The following is a 7,881-nucleotide window of genomic DNA, read 5'->3' as shown; positions in this document are numbered from 1 at the left end:
CTTATTCTGAGAGAAGAATTCGAACTGGTAGACGGGTTTCTTGGAAAGGATGATACTCAAACTTCTCTTAGTAACAAACCCTTTAGGAAAAAGGGAATGCATTTAGCAAGGGAAAGAAAGAAATGGTACATACTATTTTGATTTTGAGGCCTAGGAAGATATGATTGTGTAACTGGTTTAGCATTCTGGGGTGGAAACATCCTGAAACCATGGTATATGATAAATTTGGTCTCCTTTCTGAAAGGGTTACAGCCTGGGAAAGAGCTGTTATTCTAGAAGTTTGGCCTGTTACTTGATAAAGCTGAGTTTTAAGAGTAATAGGGAAAAATACCCTTATAAACCAGTAAGAAAATGTCAAAATATTCAAAATAAAAATAGGCAATTTAAAAAGTTAAAAAAAAGAGTAATAGGGAAACATAAAATCTAACAATTGTTTTAAAATAAATAATAAATAAAAATAAACGCACTCTCCCTCCTCCACCGCTGCCGCCTCCCTCTTCTGCGGCGGTACTGCTTGTGTGCTCCTTCGGTGCGGACCTGGTCCCTCTTTTGGGAACTGGCCGCAGGGGAGACTCCTGCGCTTGCCATGGCCGTGGCCAAGGAAAAGCCCAAGGAAGGAGTCAAGACTGAGAACAACGATCGTATTAATTTGAAGGTGGCGGGGCAGGGTGGTGGTGCAGTTGAAGATTAAGAGGCATATACACCACTTAGTAAACGAATGAAAGCCTATTGTGAACGACAGGGTTTGTCAATCAGGCAGATCAGATTCCGATTTGATGGGCAGCCAATCAATGAAACAGACACACCTGCACCGTTGGAAATGGAGGATGAAGATACAATTGATGTGTTTCAGCAGCAGACAGAAGGTGTCTACTGAAAAGGGAACCTGCTACTTTACGCCAGAATTCTGTTCCTCCGGACCAAGAAGACATTCTCAATTAGAAAACCGCAATTTGGTTCCACCACATCCTGACTACTACAGTATAGTTCCTCTATTCTTTCATTTTCCCCTTCCCCATTCCTTTATTGTACCTAAAGTAACTGGTGTATGTGCACAAGCATATTGCATTTTTTTTTAACTAAATGGCCAACAGTATGTTTTGATTGACATCAAATAGAGATGGAATGGGGAAAAATACTGGTTCTGTGAAGATAACCCCTTTTCTCCATTAGTGGTATGCTCATCAGCTCTTATCTTTATATTCCAGTAAGTTATTTCGCTCTCACTGTTTAAAAAAAAAGAACAACATAAAAATTCTTGCAAACCTTGTTCGACTGGAGAATTTTAATGTTTTTCATTTATCATTGTAAAACCAAGGACAATTTTATAATTTTTTTGAACGTAGCTGTTACATGTAGGGCAATCTGTCTTTAAGTAGGGATAAATTACTCTAAAAGAAATGAATCCTAGATAGTTTTCCCTTCAAGTCAAGCATCTTGTTTAAATACACTTCTTGTTTAAAAACAAAACAAACAAACTGAGCACGGCTCCTGAAATGCACCTTATTTTCATTATTTCCCATGAAGCGGGTGTAGTAGGAAAAATAAAGGCCTCCAAAGATGTCCATTATCTAATCCCTAGAATTTGTGACTATGTCATGTTATGTGGCAACGAGGAGCTAAGATTGCACATGGAATTAGGCTGCTGATCAGCTGACTTTGCAATGGGGAGATTAGCCTGGATTATCCAGGTGGGCGCAATATAATCACGAGGGTCCTTAAAAGCCTGTGCAGGAGGCAGCACAGACGCAGTGTCAGAATGATGCAGCATGAGAAAGATGCCATTGGCCGGAGCTGGCTTTGAAGGTGGAAGGGACCCATGCGCCAAGGAATATGGGCAGCCTCAACAAACTGGAAAAGGGAAGAAAACAGATTCTCCCGGAGAGTCTCGAGAAAGGAATGCAGCCCTGCCCACACCCTGATTTTAGCCCCGTGAGTCCCATTTCAGACTTCTGACCTCCAGATAGTACATTTGTGTTGTTTCACTAAGTTTGTAGTAATTTGTTATGGCAGCAGTAGGAAAGTAATGTAGAAGGTCAGTCAAGTAGAAACAAAATTTACTTATGGAACTTCTTATTTAGTTTTTAAAATAATATTGATACCATCAAGGTACACAGCTGTTTTATGCTCAGATATTTTGTTCCACATGACCCACGTCTACAAAGTACCAGTTAGTCCTGTTTTGTACACATTTTTTCTTTGGGATAAAAACTAGTGTTTATTACATGAAACACTTTTTTTTGACCAGGAGGGATTATTTTGTCCTTTATTAGCTGGCTTTTAGAAATGATTTACAACAATGTCCAAGCTCTTTATTTCCAATCAGGAATTATCTTGGAGTAGCGAATAGTGGAAAAATGGTTGTGAGCCTTTTATATTTCCATCAGCTGTCCCCAGATAATATAGGTGTGATAAATGAATTCATGGGGAAAAATGCCTGGGTAGCTGCAATTTATAATGTTTTTCAGTTACTAATTTATATGTTAGAACACAGGGGTTTGATCAATCAAAGAGAATCATTTGCAATAACAGGGATTCTAAGAGCCTGGGATGTTGCTTCCTACATACCACAAGTTTTGAGACGATAAAAGCAACACTTGTTTTAGAAGGAAAAAAAGAAAAAAAATGTAAATGCTGAGAGGAATGAATAATGCAGCTATTGAAAGGCACCTATAGACAGAGCTGAGTCACAGACATGCAATAATTCAGAATATTCGGAACGCTGTGAGAAAAGGGTGCTTTTCCCAAGCTGGAGTGTCTCTGCCTCCTGCCCTGGACGTGGTACTCCCTCCACCCTCCCTGGGGCTCCTACACATGTTTGATTCTAAAGCTCCACAATCATTATTGTCCTTCACTCTCAGGCTTTTTAAAAGAAAACCCTTAGACGTCTCCATAACACATTTTCCCTCTCCTTTTCAAAAGGAAGAGAAGAAAGCCTTCTGAGGAGAGAAGATACCTTTTCAGTGACCCTTGTAACCAACCAAAGAATTCAATTCAATCCAACAAAGAGTTACTCAGATAAGAGAACTGACCCAAACACGATGGGGAAAGGGTTTGATGCTGATTACAAGTCCTCAGCTGTTGTGCATTTATTCTTCACAGTTAGAAGAGGTGGTGGCGGGACTTCCCTGGCGGTCCAGTGGTTAAGACTCCGTGCTTCTAGTGCAGGGGGCACGGGTTTGATCCCTGGTCAGGGAACTAAGATCTCATATGTCGCGAGGTGTGGCCAAAAAAAGAAGTAGAGAGCTGATACTTGCTGTGGACTGAATTGTGCCCCCCCCCGCCCCCGCCAACTTCCTGTGTTGAAGTCCTAACCCTTAGTACCTCAGAATGGGACTGTATTTGGAGACAGGGCCTTTAAAGAGGTGATTACCCTAAAAGGGGGTCCTTAGCCTGGGGCCTAATCCCATATGACTGGTGTCCTTATAAGAAGAGGAGATTAGGACAGCGGGGAACACCAGGGATGCTTGCACGTGGAGGAAAGACCATGTGCGGACACAGTGAGAGGGCAGCCACTTGCAAGCCAAAAAGAGTGGTCTCAGCCCTGCCCACACCTTGATCTCAGAGTTCCAGCCTTCTGAACAGCAAGAGAATCCACTTCTGTTGTGTAAGCCAGCCAGTCTGCAGTGCCTTGTCAGGGCAGCCAGAGCAAATGAATACAGTACGTACCAAAGCGAGACTCTCGGACCCCATTGGAGACATCACAGTTGTGACTTAGCAGCAGCCCAGACAGAAACTCTTGGGTGCCAGCGTGGAAGCCCGATGCTGGCTCCTGCCAGAGGCTCAGCACTGCCCTTCCGCCCTGGCCAGCAGTATTCAATTCTTGCTTGACCCCTTTGCCTCTTTCCCTGTGCACCTCGGAAGCCTGGGGAAGCCGTGGCTTCTCCGCCTTTGCATCTCTCCCTGTCTTCAGCCCCGGATGTTACACAGCACAGAGCAGGCAGTTTTAAATGCTGGTTAAATCAGGGCTTGTCTCTAATCAGTGTGCATTCCTTACCTCCCCCCAAAAGTATGGTAATGATGACCATCCATGTCTACACTAAATGGACCAACAGACTCTCTGAGAAGATGGGACAGTGGGTCAGGATGGGACAGGAGGTCTTCCAGTCGGGATTCCTGCAGACACTGTGTCCCACGTTGGATTCCTCCAAAATTGACTAGTCTTCTGCCTCTGGGCAGACACTGGACTGGGCCATGGGAACGTGAGGATGAAGGAGCCATCCCCTGTAGGAGCAGGTAGAGCTGTCCTCTCTTTCCTAGAATACAATGTGATAAGCGTCATACCCGTGGGCTGCCTGCACCAGCTCCGAAGATGGAGTGACAGGTTCTGTTTGGGAGGCCAGGCAATCCAGGGCTAGGAAAGCAACTGGAGATCCAGCCTGAGGGGATGAGGCAGTGGCCCTCTGACCTTGGCAAATTACTCAGTCTCTTTATGGTTTAAATGGAAGCTATAGAACATATTTTGGAAAGTTGGTGTAAATATAAAATGAAAAATTGAATTAGAAACTGCATAATGGGACTTCCCTGGTGGCACAGAGGTTAAGAATCCACCTGCCAATGCAGGGGACCTGGGTTTGAGCCCTGGTCCGGGAAGATCCCACATGCTGCGGAGCAACTAAGCCCGTGCGCCACAACTACTGAGCCTGTGCTCTAGAGCCTGTGAGCCACAACTACTGAAGCCTGTGCCCTAGAGCCCGTGAGCCACAACTACTGAGCCCACGTGCCACAACTACTGAAGCCTGCGTGCCTAGAGCCCATGCTCTGCAACAAGAGAAGCCACTGCAATGAGAAGCCCGCGCACTGCAATGAAGAGTAGCCCCCTCTCGCCGCAACTAGAGAAAGTCCGCGTGCAGCAACAAAGACCCAACACAGCCAAAAATAAATAAATAAATAATTTTTTTTAAAAAAGAAACTGCATAATGTAATGCCTCACACATCGTAGGTGATTAGTAACCATGAGGAAGAAGAGAGCCCCTCAAAGGAGATGATGGGGGCTTCCCTGGTGGCGCAGTGGTTGAGAGCCTGCCTGCCGATGCAGGGGACACGGGTTCGTGCCCTGGTCCGGGAAGATCCCACATGCCGCGGAGCAGCTGGGCCCGTGAGCCATGGCTGCTGAGCCTGTGCATGCCACAACAGTGAGAGGCCCGCGTACCGCAAAAAAAAAAAAAAAAAAAAAAACAACAGGAGATGATGGGCCAACCTGACCTCGAACAGAGAACAGGAGCACGCCGGACAAAGGAGAACTTGGATGGAAAGCGGTAGACCAGGCAGAGAACCAAGGAGAAAAAAGGTGCTGTTCGGGGAGCCTTCGGTCACCCCATGTCAATGTTAGGAATGTTGTGGGAAATCAGGAAGGCAGAAAGGGACTTCAGCACCAGGTGAAAAAGTGCCAGGCCTTTGTTCTATATTTAGCAGAGAGACTTTTCCAGAGAGTGTGTGACAGAGGGGTAGAAGGTGGAAGTAGAGGAGGAAGGGGTAGGGTCAGTCCAAGCTGCTTCCCATTTTTCCAGCCTGGGCTCTGCTTCCTTAGATGGTAAGGCCAGAAACTGACCTGGGAAACAGAAGAGGTTAGTGGGACTTGTTTGTTGTTGTTTGGGGAAGGTGTGAAGTAGACACGATGAGATTATGCTCATGTTAAGTTCATGAGGCTTTTGAGGTATCCAGGGAGAGATGCCTAGTGAGCTTGTCAAAAAAGAGTCTAGCCTTTTGTCAATCAGTCAGGGATCCATTGTGTCCCCAACATGGGCTGAGTACTGTTCTAAGTTTTTCCTGTATCACCGCATCTCATAACATCCCTGTGAGAGTGACAATGTCACGAGCCTCATTTTAAAGACGAGGGCTGTGATGGACTGAACTGTGTCTGTCCACAGCGCCCCTGCCCCAGTTCATATGTTGAAGCCCTAACCCCCAATGTGACTATTGGGAGATAAGGCCTTATGGGAGATAATTAAGGTTATTTTAAAAATTAATTAATTATTTATTTTGGCTGCGCTGGGTCTTCGTTGCCGCGCACGGGCTTCTCTAGGTACGGCACGTGGGCTCAGTAGTTGCTGCACGCGTGCTTAGTTGCAGCATGTGGGATCTTAGTTCCTGACCAGGGATCAAACCCGGGCCCTCTGCATTGCAAGCATGGAGTCTTAACCACTGGACTGCCAGGGAAGTCCTGATAATTTAGGTTAAATGAGGTCATAAGGGTGGGGGCCTGGTGCAATAGGACTGGTGTCCTCATAAGAAGAGGAAGAGACATCAGAGCTCTCTCTCAGTGTGTGCACAGAGGAATGGCCACGTGAGGTCATAGTGAGAAGACAGCTGTCTGCAAGCCAGCAGGAGAGGTCTCACCAGAAACCAACCCTGACGGCACCTTGATCTTGAACTTCTAGGCTCCAGAACTGTAAGGAAAATGAATTTCTTTAATTTTTTAAAAGATTTTTTTGATGTGTACCATTTTTAAAGTCTTTATTGAATTTGTTACAATATTGCTTCTATTTTGTGTTCTCTTTTTCTGACCACAAGGCATGTGGGACCTTAGCTCGCTGACCAGGGATCAAACCCACACCCCCTGTGCTGGAAGGTGAAGTCTCAACCACTGGACCACCAGGGAAGTCCCTTTTTAATTTATTTTAAATTAAAGTAAATGGTTAAGTTACCCAGTCTACAGCATTCTGTTATGGCAGCCCAAGATGACTAATACAAGGGCAATTAAGCACAGAGACACTAAGTAACTTGTCCAAGGTCACACAGCTGGGAAGGAACAGAGGCAAGATTTGGCTTAGGGCAGAATCTTTGCTTTTAACCACTAGCCTCTTTGCTTTTAACTACTGCCTCTCTAGGCAGTGTGTGTGTGTGTGTGTGTGTGTGTGTGTGTGTGTGTGTGTGTGTGTGTGTGTGTGTGTGTGTAGGGGCAACATCTCCACGTGAATGGAGAAAAAATGGGGCTGTCACTTTATTTCGAGAGGAGAGGTTGATTTCTGGGGCCCCACTGCACCGGTGTGCCTACCCTTGAAGCCTTGTGACTGTTGTGCTGAGGCTGCATGGCCACGTTCCAAGCTTCTCCATACACTTCTGTGAGACTAGGGAGGAGGACGCTTCTGTAGAATGGAGAATACATGTGTGGTCTGAGGCAGGCGGAGCTGCAGACATGTGCTCTGGCATGTTCTGTTTCTTGCATGTTGCCCAGGTGCTGGAGGCGTGGGAAAGGGTGGGAAAGGCTCTGCCCGGCCCTCACCCTCACCCTCACGCTCACCGGGCCAGCAGCACCTGTGAACTAAGTGAAGAGAGAATCCAATAGGCTACAATCTGGCGAATCATCCAGAGACCCACCACCATACAGTAGTTACAGTTTGTTTTAAGATGAGCTTTCGTTCTTTCCCATGTAGATGAGTTAAAGATCGGGCTGGGGCAGGTGGAGGTGGAAAAAATAAAATCAGATTGGTTTTCACTTGGAGACCCGTGGATGCATTCCTGGTAATTGTTTCATTTATTTATTTTTATTTATTTAATTGGCATATAGTTGATTTACAATGCTGTGTTAATTTCTGCTGTACAGCAAAGTGATGCAGTTATCCATATATATACATTTTTTAAAATATTCTTTTCCATTATGGTTTATCATAGGATATGGAATATAGTTCTCTGTGCCGCACAGTAGAACCTTGCTGTTTATCCATCCTCTATATAAAAGCTTACATCTGCTGACCGCAAACTTCCACTCCATCCCTCCCCCACCCCCCTCCCTCTTGGCAACCGCCAGTCTGTTCTCTATGTCCGTGATTCTCTTTCTGTCCTGGTAATTGTTTTTTTGTTGTTGTTTTGTTTTTCTGGTAATTGTTTTTGATTCTCAACTCTTTCTCCTCATTTTGAGGAGGGTTCCGCCCCCCCACC

At 45.4% G+C, this 7,881-nt stretch overlaps 1 pseudogene across 1 annotated transcript; it reads left to right on the top strand.

Moving 5' to 3' along the window:
- The first annotated feature begins 586 nt into the window (after window positions 1-586).
- LOC309823212 (small ubiquitin-related modifier 2-like) lies at window positions 587-1,061 on the top strand (annotated as a pseudogene). The gene has a single exon. The product of its transcript is annotated as a small ubiquitin-related modifier 2-like (transcript).
- The last annotated feature ends 6,820 nt before the right edge of the window (window positions 1,062-7,881 follow it).

This window comes from Grampus griseus, assembly GCF_964374135.1.
Source record: "Grampus griseus genome assembly, chromosome: 5".
Taxonomy (NCBI): Eukaryota; Metazoa; Chordata; class Mammalia; order Artiodactyla; family Delphinidae; genus Grampus; species Grampus griseus.
The sequence above is the reverse complement of the archived record's forward strand: the minus strand, read 5'-3'. Positions and strand labels throughout refer to the sequence as shown.